At 52.3% G+C, this 17,947-nt stretch overlaps 1 long non-coding RNA gene across 1 annotated transcript; it reads left to right on the forward strand.

The window, feature by feature from the left end:
- Nucleotides 1-6,396: 6,396 nt before the first annotated feature.
- Nucleotides 6,397-10,909, forward strand: LOC120234873. Its single transcript, XR_005529232.1, has 5 exons — nucleotides 6,397-6,506; nucleotides 7,907-8,425; nucleotides 9,512-9,846; nucleotides 10,079-10,393; nucleotides 10,597-10,909. It is a non-coding gene; the product is annotated as an uncharacterized LOC120234873 (long non-coding RNA).
- The last annotated feature ends 7,038 nt before the right edge of the window (nucleotides 10,910-17,947 follow it).

Genomic DNA, 17,947 nt, shown 5'->3' on the forward strand with positions numbered 1-17,947 from the left:
CCTCCGGCTCGTCACAGGGGTGAGAGATGTGAAGCAAGCAAAGAGCAGATGAAACAAATTCCCCAGAGAGCGGACACTCCCGGCCACGTGCGCTGTTTAGCTGTGTCATAAATTACCTAACCTTGGTGATCTGCAGCAACAGGGAATGCGCATCACTCCCCCAGCTTCTACAGATCAGGAATCCTAGAGCAGGTTAGCTGAGCAGTTCTGACTCGGGGTCTCTCACAGGGCTGTGGCCAAGAGGCTGGCCAAAGCTGCGGTCACCCTAAGGCTTGTGGGGTGGCGGGTCCGGTTGCAAGGTGGCCCCCTCCCATGGCTGACAAGTTGGTGCCAACTGTTGATGAGAGGCTTCAGGTCCTCCCCGCGTGGGCTTCTCCATGGGCTGTTCGGGTGCCCTCGCTGCATGGCAGCCAGCTTCCTCCAGAGCCTAAAATCCAAGAGGAGACCCCCTGTGGGACCCACAGTGCCTCGTGGGGGGTAGGCGCGGGAAGGTAGGCTCTTGGTTTCGGCGTGGGTCATGGTCTCACGGGTTCGTGGGTTTGAGCCTGCTTGAGAGGCTCAAGGCTCAAAGGCTTTGAGCCTTTGAGAGGCTTTTGAAGCCTCTCTCCTTCTCTCTCTGCCGCTCTCCTCCCTTCTGCCTTTCAAAAGCAATAAATAAACTTAAAAATATAGTTAAAACGATGCTCCAAAGGGGTGGGAACGTCAAGGGCCCTGTGGAAGCGCGCCTGACCCTGGCAGATATGCCTCAGCAGGGCTGGAGCCCCAGACTCTCCGCAGGTGGTTCTGGCGCAGCTGGGGAGGGGTGAGGCTTGGGGGCCCGTCCTCCAGAACACGCACTGCTCCCGGGGAGCGCGGGCCTCTGGAGGCAGGAGGTGACGTACCGGACATCTGCATCTCTCCAAGAACTCGGAACTCACGCCCACCTGGGGACGGCAGGGGCCCCCTGAGTTTGCCCCAGTCGGGCGGCCCCACCTTGTAACAGGGTCCCGAATACAGAGTCCCCTTTTAGTTTACTAAGGAACTAATTTTTCTGAAAGCACAAACACGAAACTTCTACATGCCCGTGTTGGGAAACTTGAAATTGCCACTCTGAGTAGTTGTGTTTATTTAGTTTAAGACAAACGTGAATAGCCAAGCATAAACAAAAGACCCAAGGGCCCTACAGGAAGACACATGGCATCGTCTCTTTCTTCCTAATGTGTTCTACATCCTCTCTTCAGAACCATCTTCCTCACGGCTCCTGTGCATGTCAGCGAGTGGGACACTGGGTTTGGGTGCCAAATGACTGCAACCCTCTTTTCTGCAGTGGATGCTAGTATTTTGTAGCAAATATTGAAATGCTGACCCTTTGATCCAGCCAGGGTGCTTGAAAGAACATGTCCCGTAGGAATACTAGAGTGTGCAGATACAGACGTTGGTATGAACACGAGGGTCATTCTGCCATTGCTTCGGATGCGGTCGGATTGCGGCAACCCAACATCTCTAGTCATGGGAGGCTTGCTAAGGACCTTCCGGAACCTCCATCCTCTGGAATGTGACACAAAAGAGGGAAGTAGGAACGTGGGACCAAAACGTCAGGACGCAGCGCTATGGGAAAGAACGAGCCTAGAAGCACACACAGCCACGCCCTTTAGCCCCATCAGCCCAGCGGTCCTCATCTGGGCCATTTTGGCTCCGTGGGGACATGTAACGACATCTGCAGACATTTTTAGCTGCCAGAACTCGGGAGTGGGTGTTACTGGAATCTAATGGGTAGGGACCGGGAATACCGTTAAGTGCCCTACAATGCCCAGGATGGCCCCCAGCGCAGAGAAATACCTGGCCCCAAATGTCGGCTAGTCACACCCCGGCGCGGTCTCTGACCTGTCCTGCATTCTCAATAAATGTTTGTTGAATGAATGAGCAACTGACTGCTAAAAACGGTGTGTGCACACATGACCTGCACCAAATGGTTAGCAGCTTGAGGAGAGGAATAAGGAATAGGTTTGGGATGCTTTTATGCCTTATTTGCTTTTGTTTCATCCACTTTTTTTTTTTCTAACAGCCGCTTTTATCATTAAAAAGAAAGGAAAGAAGGATAAAAGGAGGGAGGGAAGGCCAGGAGGCAGAGAGTGAGGAAAGGACAGAGGAAGACCTTTGACAAGTGATTTCTGCTGTTCGGCCAGTTTTCAGGGCTCTGCAGGGGCGAGGCGTGGTCAGGGCGAGGGTCTCACCGGACTTTTGAGAAAATTAAATCAGTTTTCCCTTCGTGTAACGGCCTGTGGACGGCACAGGATGTAGGAAGTGTTCAGTGAACTCCCTCACCTTCACCAGTATTGAGAAGGGACCCTGCATACTGTTTTGATTTCTGTCTAGAATATTCTCCAGGCCCTCCGCTGGTCGCTCAGGTTGAGGGCGGGTCTCGGGCGTCCCTTTGATGACTTCAGGGGTGAAGTCTTGTGGGCCTGGGGAGCTCGAGGGCCCCAGCGGGTAAGTGGCGGCCTTCCACTTGCCCGCCCATCATCTCTCCTGGAGCTGGGCCAGGTGAGAGAGGCCGCAGCCCCCCACCCCTTTGCAGGGCCCATCTGCCCCTCGGGCCTGCACGGGGTTAATGGAGCATGAATGTGTTTGCGAGCGAGCAGAGGACCACGGGCCCCCCAGTACACTCCAGGCCCAGACATCGGGGGATCCGAACCCGCATTTTCCCTTCCTCGAGAGCAGATGCTGACCTGAGTCCGGGAACGCCGCTGGGTGGCTGCAAAGGCGTCTTTTAACCGAGCACTGTTGTCCTGGGAGACGGAAAACTTTCCCATCAATGCGAAAACGCAGAGAACCCTCACCCCCTACATGTAAGCCCTATTTAGCAGCAAATCCTTAAGCCAGCACTTGTAAAAAGCAGCCTGTTTGGGACTGACCTTCCCATTCATGTAACGTGATATCGCACGCTTGGGCGACCCCGTTGCGCAGCTAAACATATGTCGTCAGCTGGGCGCTGCTGCCCCTCTATTAAGATGGTTCTGGAGGCATATGTGGGAATGGGCCTGCCCTGGAGACCTGAGGGGAAAGGCAGGGCACAGGCAATTAGACGGAGCCCGCCCCGACCCCAGGGCCGGCTGCAGGAGGAAATCCAAGGCCGCATCTCACGGGCATGGCAACAATTAAGGTCAACAAATGATCATGGAAAAGGAAACTTTAGAAAATAGGAACCTGGTTAAATGACCCAGTAAAGGCTCGGCCCTGCCCCCCAGACTGCCCTGTGCAGGGGTGGCGGGGAGGGGTGCTGCATCTGGGCCTCATGTGGACCAGCATCTCCCCGTCTTTTGGGGATAATGACTTCCCTTTGCAATTTCCTGGAGGAAGTTGTTGAAATGATCTTCCAGTGATAAAATAAGCGGGTGATTCTTAATTTTCAGTCTGCAGTCTTTTTCCCCTTCCAGTCCAATCTCCTAATTAACTCGGGTCAGCAGCCTCATGCAGAAATCTCTCTCTCATTCTCTCTCTCTCCCGTCTGCGCCAAAGGGAGAGAGAGATTCAAGCCGAGGACGTTTGTCTTGTCCAGGATGGGATGGGCTGGCCCTGGGCTGTCTGACTGTGGGGGGCATGAGCCCTCCAGCTCTGTGGATGAATGTAGGCACCACTGGGGTCGAGGGGGAGAACTTCCCATTTCCCCAAGGACGATAACGCTTCTGCTTACAAAGCACTTCCTAGAAAATCTTGACCTACACTATCCAACATGGTAGCCACCAGCCACGTGTGGCTATTGAGCACTTGACATGGAGCTTGTATGGCAGAGGAGCTGGATTTTTTAATTCTATTTCATTTCACTTCATTTAAATCTAAAAGCTGACAACGTATTGGAAAACTTGAAGTACTCCTGGAACTACTTAGGTGTGTGAATCTACTTTGCGGCCAGTGCATTTAAAAAAATCTAAAGAGAGATTAAGTATTTTTATTGAAACAGTAGTGTCTGAATTGAGGTGTGCTCTACGCGCAAAAATACACACCAGACTTATTTTTATTTTTTAAGTTTATTTTTATTTTTTATTTCGAAAAATGTTTATGTTTATTTATTTTTGAGAGCGAGAGAGACAGAGCATGAGCAGGGGAGGGGAAGAGACAGGGGGAGACACAGAATCTGAAGCAGGTTCCAGGCTCCCAGCTGTCAGCACAGAGCCATTCTCGGGGCTTTAATCCACGGACAGTGAGATCATGACCTGAGCCAAAGTCAGACACTCAACTGACTGAGCCACCCAGACACCCCTATTTATTTTTATTTTTGAGAGACAGAGAGAGAACGAGTAGGGGAGGGACAGAGGGAGAGAGAGAGAGAGAGAAAGAATCCCAAGCAGGCTCTGCCCCGTCAGCACGGAGCCCAATGTGCGGCTCCAACTCATCAACCGTGAGATCGTGACCTGAGCCGAAACCAGGAGTCGGACGCTTAACCAACGAGCACCCCCCCGGCGCCCCAAAACACACCAGATTTTTAAGCCTTCGTAAGAAAAAAAGTAAAACATCTAGTTATATAATTTTATGTTATTTATACAACAATGTGAATATATGTAACATGACAGGAAGACACACTCAAAAATACTTAAGATGGTACATTTAATGCTATGATGATTTTACCACAATAAAGAAAATTAACGTCGCCGGTTTCTTTTTTACTTTTTACCAGAAAACGTAAGATTACGTCTGTGGTTCGAATTCTGTGTCTGTTGGACGGCGCTGCGTGTCCAAGTGCAACCCGGGGCAGTCCCAGCAGGCAGCTCTGTGGACAGCACCCCTGCCTGAAGGCCCCTCACCCCACGCAGGTGGGAGGGAGACGTGAAACGGCTTTCGAGAACAAGACGCAAGCAAGTGTCTTGGACCAGGACCTGGAGGTCAGATGAGAACAGCCTCTCGGCTCCCAAACCTTCCTGCTTCCTTCTCTGGGGGCAGGACCCGCGGGGACCAGACAGCTTGCCTGTGGGCGCGGGCATGGTGGCCGCCCCACGCCTGGCAAGTGCCTGCTCGGTTAATAAAACCAGACTCTGCCTCGGAAGCCCGACCGTGTCCGAGGGTGTCTCTGCCCCAAACCACTCCCCCCGCCTCTTCCCCTCTAAAGTGTAACTTACAAAGCTCCAGCCTGAAATGAGAAAATTCTTTCCTCCCTGGGGGTGTCTTTTGCAGAGCCCTTTACAGACCCCTGACACGGTGATTCTTTCCCCTTCCTCAGAATTTTCCAGGCCTCAGTGAAGGCGGAGCTGCGAGAGAAGCAGTTTTGAGCCCAAACTTTACAGTCCGAGGGGGTGGAATTTAAACCTTGCCCTGACGTCCCTGGGGTTTCCACCTCTGTGACCCTCCTCAGGCTGCTCGGTCTCTCTAAGCCTCCAAGCTTGATCTGTAAAATGGGCACGATACAAAGAGCCACTTCAGTGGGGGGAAACAATGAATCGATTTGAGCAAAACGTGCGGCACAGGGTCAGCCTGGGCAAGTGCTCTGCGGACGGGAGAGCCCGTGACGGAGGTAGGCTCGGCCAGCCATCCTGACTGCTCTCCTGCAAACCCCCGGCCCCGTGGAGACCGCACCTTCATAGCTGGACTGGGCCCCAGGCTGTCCCCGGACACGGCCAGAGCTGGGCTGCCGGGGTGACACCCAGCCCACGGTGACGTAACACACAGTGACAGCTGTCACAACTCCTCGTGGGTCATTGTGCCATGAAGCCTCCGAGCAGGGAGCGTCCACTGGAGGCGGGCACGCTTGATTTCGGCATCCGTTCACTTCACTCCTCAAATGCCCACGGAGCTTACATTCTGCACCAGCTGCCGGCCGGGCCTCGGAGACTGTCATGTGAACAAGGTGGATGGGCCCCCTGCCCTCAAGGGGTGGACATTCCCCCCGCGGGACACAGGGGGCAGGCACACCTGACCAAGATGGTTTCGGATTGTGACAGGCGTCTAGAGGAAGCCTGGGGGCAGCGCTGGGGCCGGCCACGGGGCAGGTACTTGTAATCAGGATGTTCTCCGAGGGCTCGAAGCAGAGGGAGCTTTTCAGCCGGACCTGAAGTCTGGGATCAGAAAGCAACCAAGGGAAAAGCCGGCCCTGAAGCCACCGGGAGAAGGAACAGAGTACAGGTGTCTCCCGGAGACAGCGCCATCCTGACCACCAGAGGGGGGCGATGGAGGACCTGGGCCAGGAGTCTCAGACCCCCCGACCCCCACCCAGAACAGTCTGAGAAGCCCTAAGGATGAGGCTGCAGTTCCCATTCTTATCTAATAAACTATGACATGAATACAAGGATGTCCGGCAAAGCTCTGAAATTTCCAGGACGGCCACGTGGGTTCCCTTTGTTTTTAAAATCTCACTTATGATTTATTTCCTCCTGGGTTTCTGCTCAGTTGTTGGCCGTCTCTGCTTTGTGGTGACCATGGCCTTCAGCCCAAGCAGTGGGGTGAGGAATCGAAGACAGGCGCGCTCGCTCGGGGCGGAGTGATGGCTCGCAGCCCTGGGCACAGGACATACGGGCAGGTGCCCGTTCCCACCCCAGGTAAGGTGAATCGGGGCGTTCCTCCTGGCTAGACACTGCTCTGGTGGGAGAGGGGCGGATCGGTGGCCATGACTGACAATTGCTAGGTAGGGCAGTGGCCCCCATGCCAACTTATTCACAACACCTGTCATCACGCGCTTTCAGCAAAGCCCTCCGTTATGATTTAATTTATGCCTCGTGTGTCATAAGCCAGCGCAGACTGTTTCCGAGCCATCGTGCGGACTCCGCTGTTGATGAGACGTGTGCCTTCTGACAGATGTTAGGCTTGACTGTCGGAGGGCCCCTCCCGGCCCCAGCCCTTCAGCCCCAAGGTGGAGGTTGCTGGTGGGTAACTCTAGGCCTGGAGAGCAGAGCTGCGAGGGGGGAGGGGCAGAGCCGCACAGCGGAGGGGCGGGAAGTGGCTCTCAGGTTTGGGGTGTTCCACCACGCCGCTGGCCGCTGTGTGACGGAGAAGCCAACGACAGACGTCGCAACAGGCCAGAGACCTTCCAGAACTGCCTTAATTTCTCAGCCACCTGAACAGGAATTTTGGCGTTGCACTTAGGGCCAGATTCTCGCCACGTGTTAACCTTGCTTGATGGCTGTAAATAATCCCACGCTTATATGCAAGGAGATGTCAGTGCATAATTGATCCTTCGAGGAATGCCAGCCGATGGGAGTGTATGATTTACATTTGACAGCCTGCGCCTGCGCTTGAATTTGAAATGTCAAACAAGGGGCTATAGGTCCTTCTGTCCATGCACCATACCTGGCAGGTGTTAATGGAGGGAGCGTGTGGGGATGCCATGGTCCTATAATCCTAAAGGATGCTCAGACTTGCTATGGTTGAATTCATTTCCTTTTTCCAGGAACCAATTTCCCACTTTACAAAAGGGTGGAGTCTTTTTGTTTGTGCTTTTAGTCTGATGTTGGGAGTCAAAAGGGCACCAACGGGCTGTGTATGCTCAGTTCCCTTAGAATATACTAGAATATACTCTCTTTCCTTTCACAAAGGAAGAGAGAAAGGGATCTGGAAAACAATCCGCGCACCCACTGCCCCGCACCACAGTATTCAGTGGCCGTAGCTGCCCTAACAAACTACTAGGAATGTAGTGGCTTAAAAAAGACAAATTTATTATGTTCCAGTTCTGGAAGCCGGAGGCCAAAGCACGCCTCATCGGACTATTTATAATTAAGCTGGTGACAGGGCTCTGTTCCTTCTGGAGATGCTGGAGAAGACCTATGTCACTGCTGCTTCTAGCTCCCAGAGGCCTGCCACACTCCTTGGGTGGTGGCACCTTCCTCCGTCTTCAAAGCCAATCATATTATATCTTATTATAATCTTATTATATTATATCCGATCATTATTTCATCATTGAATCATGTGACTCTCTTCGTTTGCCTCTCTCTTCCACCTCTAGGGAGCCTGTGCTGACATCGCCCTCCCCCCCGGTTATCCAGAAACCTTTCTATTTTCAAGTCAGCCGATTAACCATCTCAGTTCCACCTGCAACTTTCATTTCCCTTTGCCACGGAAAGTGACATACCCCCAGGCTGTGGGGAAGAGGACATGGACATCTTTGGAGGGAGGGACGGTATTCTGCTGGCCACATCACATTTTCATCAAGTTGGACCGAACGCATCCCCCCATTAGATGCTAACAAAGGACCACACACCATCACCAAAAAGTCTGTCCCCACAGGCCGGTTGTAGGGAGCGGCGATCCCACCTCTGCACCCGCGAACCTCCCCGCAGGGCTGAACCCACAGCCAGAAGAACCAAGCCGGAAGCCGACTCTGGGCAGAAGGAGAGAGTGCTGTGGGGCTGGGACTTCCTGGCTGGAAGGCCACGTGCGTGAGGTCGTCGCTCCCTTCCTCCTTGTGTGGGGATGAGACACTGCTCCTCTGGCCACTTTCAGCATTGAAAAAGGAAACGACCAGGTACTTTGTGGACATCTTTTAAAAAGAACCTGTGGGGGCGGTGGCTCAGCCGGTTGAGCACCCAACTGTTGATTTCAGCTCCATCATGATCCCAAGGTCGTGGGATCGAGCCCCACATCGGGCTCCACACTGAACATGGAGCCTGCTTGAGATTCTCTCTCCTTCTGTCCTTCTCCCCACTTTAGGAAGGAAGGGAGGGAGGGAGGGATGAAGGAGGGAGGGAGGGAGGGAAAAAGGAAAGCAGGTGATAGTTTAAGAAGAAGATGCAGTTTGAGAGGTTTTAGAGCCTGGATGTAGAGTCGGTGAGATCTGGATCAATGCCCAGCTCTGCAAGTCACTCCCGTGGAGGCCTTACTCTTCTCTTCTGTAAAATGGGGGCAATAATGATCCCCACCTCTGGGCTCCTTAGGAAAATTAAATCAGACGATCTGCCTAAACAGCTTTGTCCATTGCCAGCACTCAGCTATAGTTTTTATTAATATTCTCACTAGGATCCTCTAGATTAAAAGAGAAGCCCCCTTTTAATTAGCCTTTTTCTTTCTCAACAGCATAATTTACTTAGATGCCAAGCACACGATTGTTACATTTCTGCCATTTCATGCAGACACTTCCACAAACCACACTCCATGATCTAGAAAATGATGGTATTTCAGCCGAGCGGCAGAATCCAGGAGACCCGTGGGCTCCCGCGAAGGGGCTGGGTGGGGGCCTGGGGACAGAGATTTTGTCCCTTCAGTTTCATCCACTGCATTTCTTCTAAGCGTGTACAACCAGGGGTCGTTCTGACCATCTCTGCCTCGGCAGCCCATTCGGGTAAGATTAGTCTAGACGGCAGCGTCCCACAGGGAAAATCACCCGCTGTCTGACCTGGAAATCCCAGCCCCACAAAGCCGTCGTGCTGAAGTGCGAAGACGCCGTCCAGCTTGCAGCACGCGGCGGGATAAAGGGGAGACAGGACCCCTTCCTCTGGGGGAGAGACGGCTGGGCTGGGCTGCACCAGGAGCGGAGCGCTGATGTGGGTGATTAAAATGCCGGGGGTGTGCAGGCTTCGACCCCCGCCCACCACGTACTTGTCGCCCGCCACAGAAATGCACTTTGTACCGAGAGCTCACCAACTGCTAAGTCGGAGGCTCCACTGGGCCGCCTGTCTGCACCCGGGCTGCGTCAGACCCGGCTGGGCATCTGGGCCCCAGGACGCCTGGCACTGCTGCCGGGGGGGAGGTGTCCTGAGCCTGGACTGGAACCTTCCAGAGTTCAGATGTTCTGCTGTGATGGCCCCAGGCCCTGGCGATGTCTCTGGAATTCTATTTTCTTCACTCCTGCATGGCAGGCGGCGGGTGACCGCGTTTGGCGCCGTCTTCCCCTGGGAGGCAGGTGTCCGCATCGTAAACGCCTATGAGGAAAAGCAAAGCTGAGGTTCGGTGAGGTGGCAAGGCCCACCCAGGGTCACAGTGCAATTTCAGAAACGCCCCGAGGGACCCAGGGCTGGGAGGTGACACTCCCGTGCTAACTCCCCCCGGGGGTGGGGGTGCAGGGGGGTGCTTGCTTCGTCCCCCCCACTTAGCCTCCCCCGCAGTTCGGCTCAGCGCTCCGCACGGGTGTGTGCTCAACAAACCTCTGATGAGTGAATTAATGTGTCTCAATATTTTCTAGGTAACCTGTGGGGGGACAATGACCTACAATTTTGAGAACTGCTCTTTGTAAGTGTCTACCACGCCTTCTCCTTTCCTGAGGTCTCCAGGTCTCCTCAGCCCCACCAGTGGCCGCCTGGCCCATCCCGCGTTTCTAACAAAAAAAAAAAAAAAAAAGGAAAAAGGATTATCACTGAGACCTCACTGGCCCTCGGCAGTCACATCCCCTCTATCAGCAGCTCCTCCAGATGTTCGACTGGGAAAGGAGGTTTCTCAACACGCCTCTCCCCACCCGCACGGCTGCTGGGCATCGTTCCTGCCTCAGCGCCTCCTGCCTGTAAGAACACCCCCCTCCAAACTGGTCTTCCTGCTTCCGCTCTGCTCCTCCATAAGATACAATCAGGCGGGGCTGCCAGTAATAGAAATCCCCAAATAATAGAGGCCTGAAATATACACAGGTTCATTTCTGCCCTTCTGGGGCAAGCAGGGGGCTTCGTGGGGGTCACTAGGAGCCCAGCTCTCTTCTTTCTCTCTGGTCAGCCATCCTCTGCTCATGACCTGATACCTCTCGGCCCAAGATGGTTGCTTGAACTCCAGTCATCAGCAGTAGGAAGAAAGAAGGGAGTGAAAGTCATGTCCCCTCTTTTCAAGGACAGTTCTTGGAAACCATGTGGCACACGCCCCTTTACATTGCATTGGCCGGAACCCAGAACTGAGGCTTGAGAAGCGTGGTCCGTACTGTGGCGGTGGTGTGCCAAGTCGACTCCCAGGGCTCACTCCCTAACAAACAGGGAGAAAGCGGGTGCCTGGGGGGCTCAGTCATTAAGCATCTGACTTTGGCTCATGTCATGATCTCAAGTCTTTCGTGAGTTCGAGTCCCATATTGGGTGAGTCAAACCCCACTTCTCTCTCCTTCTGCTTCTGTCTCTCTCTGCCCCTCCTGGGGATCCTCTCTCTCTCTCTCTCTGCCCCTGGCTCACCTGTGCCCCCTCTCTCAAAAATAAAATGAAACAAGAATAATGCCTATTGGAGAAATCTCGGCCACGCAATCCCACAGGCCAAGCTCCATCAACCACTCAACTGATAACCTAAGATCACATCGCGCACACTGAGAGCAGACTCCAAATTCCTTCGAGAAAAGAAAGGTGGTGGCCTAAGTCCTCCCCCGCCAATCCCTTCTCCTCCCTTGTGTCCCCCAAGACTTCTTCCTGTGCCCCTAGTGCATTAAAGCCCCAGGCTTTCTGCACTGGGCATTCTTTCTCCCTGGGGCGCCCTTTCTTCCCAGGAGGATGGTAGCTGACTCTTTCCTCCTGTGTCCTCAGCAGGTAGACATCGGTCCCGGAGTGCGTGCAGCCTGCCTCTGGTGCCTACAGCAGCCAAGCACCCCCCAACTTCCCTCCCCAAGTCTTGCTGCATTGGTTGGTTTCGCTAGCTGTCTTCCTAACTACTCTCACCATCTGAAATGACCTTACGCGTCTGTTCCCGCCTCCCCTCCGCCCTCCCCGCCCCCAGGAAAGCACAGCCTCTTGTGTGTGGTTTGTTTGAACCAATACTGCGGGGCAGGTCCTGTGGGTACCACCCCCCAGCCTCCACTGCTTTGCAGAGAGAACATTCTCTCTAGGCCTACCGTAGCCACGTGATCACAACGGGGCTGTCCATCAGCGTGCGCGGACACCAAGTCCCAGGACCCCTATCTGACCAGTGGTGGCCCTCCGTGACTTGGACATGGGCCACGAAGGGCCTTTAATGGGAGGGAGCCAATCAAAGGGGTTTCCTCGTTCCTTCGATCCCTCCCTTCGGTGCTGAAGGAAAAGGAGGAAGTGGCTTTGCTCTGAGCACTGCGGTGCTGGAAGGAAAAGCCGGAAGCCGGGGAGATACGTTCCTCATGTAGGGACAAGTCTGCCCGCAGTGATGGAGGAGGAGGCGAAACCGGTCAGAGCACGCCACCCCAGAATAGGCCACTTTGGCACATTGATTACTTTGAGCTGAAGGCAACTGGGAAACAGCAGATAGAGGAAGTGTCCTCTGACCCCCTCCTTTCTATCTGAGGAAGCCCTAACTTTCCAGAAGAAAGATGTCCTTCCTGCACCAGGAAGAGCGGAACATTCTGATCGCGGGAGATGAGGAATCAACACAGAGATGACTCTGTACAAAGTAACCCTGTCTTCTATTAGGTTTCCCCATCTTCTTTCCTGGTCACTTTCCCAACAATTTCCTGCCCCTCCAGCAAACCCCTTTTTCCTTTGGCTTGACACGTCTGCACGATGTATCATTCTTTGTGAAGATACTATGTGAGCTCTCAGCCCTCATTGCTTCTCAGGGTTTCTCACCTCTTTCTATGAAGCCTCCATGCCACATAAAAATAGTAATATCAGAAAAAATGTGTATGCTTTATCTCCTGTGAATCTGTCCTTTGTCCGTTCAATTCACGGGCTCTACTCACAGACACCAAGAGGGTAGAATAAAAGTCTCCCCTCTCTAACAGAGGCAGCGCCCAATGAGAAACATTGTCGGAGATGGAAAACGAGGGAGATGTAGGGAGCATGCATGCCTGAAGACGTTACCGATGTGCCTGGATGCAGCCCAGCCTAAAGTGTCTCTGGGCTTCCCATTTCCTTGAGTCAGTAAAACTCCTTTGCTTTTATTAAGCCAGTTTGCAACAGAGTACTGAGTATCATCATTCCCCATTTTATAAAGGAGGATACTGAGTTTGAGAAGTTAAGTACTTTATTTATGGCCACAGTGCAACTAGCAAAACTGGGATTTAAACCCAGATCTTAAAGCCAAAGGGATTCCCATGAGATGAACTCCTTTGCCCTTCTGCATGTCTTCTTCAGGGGCCAGGGAACTTAACTGTAGAGCAGATCTAGAAGCAGGTACCTTTGGGGAGAAGGAAAAGAATGAGAAGAGGCAGTAGATCTCTTTCAGCCCAGGGTTGCAGGAGAAAGTGCCATCTAGAGCTTTGCCTTTGACACTTAGCTCATCATTTCTCTAAGAGGAAAGCAGAGTTTCTAAGAGAAATGCAAAGTTTTCTCATGCGGAGGTCTTTTTTTTTTTTTTTAATGTAACATAAGCCAAGAGGAAGACTTCAATTTCTAGACTAGTCATTAATAATGTACATTTAAAACCAAGCCAAGCCTTCCAAAGCCAAACAAAATGGTAAGAGTCTGTATTTTGATCATGTTTGCCTAATTGCTGTATTTAGGCGATTAATAGGCCGGCGGGCCAATGGAGGAAGCTTGGTTATGACTTTGAAACCCTCCCAAATTGCTAAATCCACCTGAAATCTGATTTCACTCTTCTTTTGGGAAAAAAAATGCATTCCAAACATTAGCCGAGATTTTTAAAAATGCGCATAAATATTTGCAATCAGTATCAGTAGGCCCTCAAGATAAATAGTCATAAAACAATATTGTGACCGCATTTTCCCCTCCCGCTAAACAACTTCCTCAGAGAAGGAAAGGTTAGACTCATCAGAAGTAAATTAACTGCAGCTGCAGCCAACATTTCCTATTTTTAAGAGAAAGAGGTTTGCAGTGATTGTGCTGAGTCCTCACGGAGTGGGCTGCGGTGGAGACTTGGGGTGGCCTGCCTGGGTTAGGGCGAGGTGCTGGAGGCACACCCTTGCCTTGTGACCCTGCTCTTTATTGGGGCGCCCGGCTGGCTCGGTGGGCAGAGCCTGCGACACTTGCTCTCTGGGTCGTGAGTTTGAACACCCCCAAAACACCATGCTTTCTAGAACACCTCGGAAAGGCCAGTGGTGGCTCCCACGGCGGCAGAGGAGCAAGGGGTGTCTACGGGGCACGCACCAGCTTCCCTGTCTTCTGTGGGGCCTCTGAGCTGGATGGTAATTCAAGTGTACGCATGTTTTAAAGTGTTATTTTTAAAAACAGCGCATTGTTTTAATTTACACAGCTAGGAGCTGCCAAAAGTCGTCCATGCTGCCGCCGAAAGAAATTTAGCTTCCAGATTGATTAAGTCTCTGTGTGGTTAATTGCAAGTGGCTGGCTGATACTGTAGGAGAGGGGGTGGGGCTGTCGCCCGCGTGTCAGCCTCTCAGATGCGGGTTTTCCAACCCACTTTGTCCACCTCATCGGTCACCAGCACCAGGATACGGAGCTGCCGGCCCGACCCAATGACCCCGTTAGTGGCTGAATGCGTTCAGGGTTAAGGTGAAGGTGACGTGCTCACTCATTCATTCGGCACACGTATCCGGTGTCTCCTGGTCACCGTGTACCGTCCCCGTGTGCTGGAAACACAAAGCAGCACAGGCTTCCCCTCCGGAAGCTCGAATTCCAGTGAGGATGGAGGAATGAGAGTGATCAACAGATTGTGTGCATGTGTGTGCATGCGTGTGTATTTGTGTGTGTGTGTGCGTGCATGGATGTGTGTACATGTATGTGTGCGAGTGCACGCATTGCCTGTGTGTACACGTCTGCGCGTGTGCATGTGTGCACACATGGCTGTGTGCGCACGCCCCTGTGTGTGCGCATGAGCGTATGTGTGCATGTGTGCATGTGTGTGCATGTGTGTGCGCATGGACGTGTGCACGAGTGTGCACGCGTGTGCGTGCATGTGTGCATCCGTGTGTGTGAGCGTGTATGTGTGTGCACATGTGCGGTGAGTGATCAGAAGAAACAGGAAGGGAAAAGAGTTTGGGGAGTAGAGAGAAGACAGTCCACTTCATTTTGTGTTGGTCACTTAACACTGTTGTGCCCAATTGGCGAGTCCCCAGAGACCTCCAAGGAGCCGGCACCGATGCAAATACAAAAGGGTCTTTATTACAATCTCGAGCAGAGCTCACCTGCCTACCGGTGTCGTGGCAGCAAGGTGAAGCCAAGAACAATAGCGAACAGGGTTTTTAAGGAGTAAGGGATGGGGGGGTTACAGTACATGTAGCATCATCACACAAGCACCAGTTACAGTTGTACAGCAGCACCCATGGTAACAGAATTGACCATTCAGTATCTGTGAGGTGTTCGTTACTTTTGGTGGGACCCAATCATGACTTTTGAGAATCCTTTGAAAATGACCAATTATGAGGTGAGTTCAGAGGGCCCACGTGGGGTTCAGGCAAGTGGTGAGAAACTGGCTAGCTTGTATCTGCAGTTCCCAGCCTTGACTCAGACCATAGGAGTGTTTCTTTTTTTTTTTTTGTTGTCTGATTAGCTGAACTGAGGGCGGTCCGAGGATGGCTTTAGCCTTGAACAGTCTGAGGCTTTTCCTGGGACTGGGACTGGGGCTACGTGCAGCCCGAGGTTCTCTTAATGGAGGACTTAATTTTTGGCTCTTCAACACTGGATTATAAAAGCTCCTTTTCTTGCAACGTTCTTTGTTCAGCAGGTCACATTTTTCTGGGCCAAGAGGTCGCAGTTAGTCCAGAGCTCTAGCGCTCAGGTTCTGGCTCAGGACGGTGGATTTAAGTCCAACTTGCCACCCACGTGCTCAAGAAAGAACCTGGGTGACCTGCTTACCCCTGACACACCTTCACTTTCTCACCTGTAAACTTAGAGCAATAACCAAATCTGTGTCATGAGTTGTGGCAAACGCAAGTCACATGTGCAGTGAGAGCTCTCTCTGCAGTGTTCGGTCGGGAGAAGGGGGTCGGTCGATATCACCTGAGGTTTCAGTGCCTTCAGTTCCAACGGCCCCTTTACACGGCTGCATAGTACTCCAGCCTCTGCACAGCCCACAACCCACCCAACCCATTGCCAGATGTCGCGGTGGTTTCCGGGCTCTGCTGTGACGATGCTGCAGGGCACTTTGCTGTCAGGTCACACTTCTGGACATGTGCATTCTGTGCAAGCGCCCACAGTGGGTATGAACACACACTCTGGCAGAACCCCCATCGCCCCTGCACTCTGCCCAGTAGATGCCCCGGCAGTGTAAGTGGATGCCCGCTCCCTGTACCTTCCTTGGCACAAAACGTTACCAGTATTTTAAAACGTTGCTACTCTGAGGGGTGAAAACTGACATCTCTGGGGTGTTTGATGAGCATTTCACAGATCTCCAGTGGGGCCGGACATCTTTTCATACGGCGTTTGGCTCTTCATGTTTTCCTGTCGGTGAATTATCCGCTCATGACTTCTAACTCCTCCCTCTTACCTAAACCCCTGTCTTCGTGATGAAAAAAGCCCAGCGCGTGCACGTCAAAGGAAAAACATCAGCCCGTAGCTAACATCTTTAAAGCACTGTTTACGTACTAGGCATGAGGCCAAGCACATTCCGCACTTTCACCTTCTTCGTCTTCAGAGCATCCCTATAAGGTGAACATAATTCCCACCCCCTATAAAGAAATGGAAGCACAGAGAAGCTTAGTCACTTGCCCAAGTTTACACAGCTAGGAAGGGCAGAACAGGACACGGAAGCAGGCAAGTCTGGCCCTTTCTTCATCGTTCTGTTCGACGGTCTCTACCCAGCCATCCGGGAGGCCCCTCACCCTCTCACTTAGGGGTTCTCATTAGGAGCTGAGCCCACACTGCAGGGAAATCATAAGGGCAGAGAGGAGCAGTCTTATTTCCCTGTCTTTTCTTTTTTTCTCCCTCTGGAGCACCTGGCTGGCTCAGTACCTAGAGCATCGGGCTCCCCATCTCAGGCTTGTGAGTTCGAGCCCCACGTTGGGCAGATGCATGTAGAATTCACTTAAAAGAAATTCTGGAACTGAATCAAAATGAAAACACGGCACATCAGAATTGGTGGACACAATAAATAGTGCTGAAAGGGACATGGGAAACACCAGACACACACAGAGAGAGAGAGAAAGTTCTTTCTCCTGCAGTCTAAATAAGTGCCGCCTTATTTGAGCAGCGCAACACCCACCTAGGGGACGTGGCTGCTTTGACGCGTGGCTTCCTTGCTGGGAGGCGTTAGCTGCACCCCTCGGGACAAACAGCATCTCACGGGTCCTCTGTGCGTGGGGACTTCGCTTTGTCTTGTCTTGTCTTGTTTTTTTGTTTGTTTGTTTTAATCCTGGTTTCAAACCACAGCTCTAAACACGGTGGCCCAGCTGAGAAGCTCTGACGTTTCCTTGCAGGGAAAGATGTGCTAGATGTTAAGGCAAATATTGGTTTATCAGTTGCAACTATTGAGGCTGGGCAGGAGGAGGGACTTTCCTCTTAAGAAGTGTGTGAGCCGTGAACACAAGCCCAGGAGCGACTCTGTGGCGGCACTGTGCACAGCGCCAGGCGCTTTTCCTGCGTTCTTTTGTTGATTCTTCCCCAAATACGCTACGGAGTAGGTACAATTATTGTTCCCATTTTACAGAGCAGGAAACTGAGCCTCCGAGAAGTTCTGAGACTCGTCCAAGTTCTCCTGGCTGGCAATCATGGAGCTGGGTTTGGACCCAGACCTCTGGATTTTCTAAGCCAAAGGCCAATTCTCACCTATGCCCTAGAAGAAAGCACCAGAAGGCACTGCCAGGAAAGTTTCAAAATATTTTTTTTTTTCATCGCAGTAACCAAATTTCTGTTTGAAAGGGCTTGTGTACAGGGGCACCTGGGTGGCTCAGGCGGTTAAGCTTCCAGCTTCGGCTCAGGTCATGATCTCACAGTTTGTGAGTTCAAGCCCCGCTTCAGGCTCTGTGCTGACAGCTCAGAGCCAGGAGTCCATTTCAGATTCTGTGTCTCCCTCCCTCTCTGTCCCTCCTCCACTCATACTCTGTCTGTCCCTGTCTCTCAAAAATGAATAAACATTTTAAAAAATTAAAAAGAAAAAAAAAGAAAGGGCTCATGGACAAAAGAGCAACTATAAAAATGAAAAACACAAAAATAACAGCCATCTAGTCCATCTGTTGAGAGAATCGAGTCATCACCCACAAACCCGTGTGGGTAAAACAGTGTCCTCAGCCCACCTTCCCGACCGCAGGGGCTGTGGGGTGGCTGGTAACACAGAC

The sequence above is a fragment of the Hyaena hyaena genome, unplaced genomic scaffold (assembly GCF_003009895.1).
Source record: "Hyaena hyaena isolate Hyena2069 unplaced genomic scaffold, ASM300989v1 scaffold_119, whole genome shotgun sequence".
NCBI lineage: Eukaryota > Metazoa > Chordata > Mammalia > Carnivora > Hyaenidae > Hyaena > Hyaena hyaena.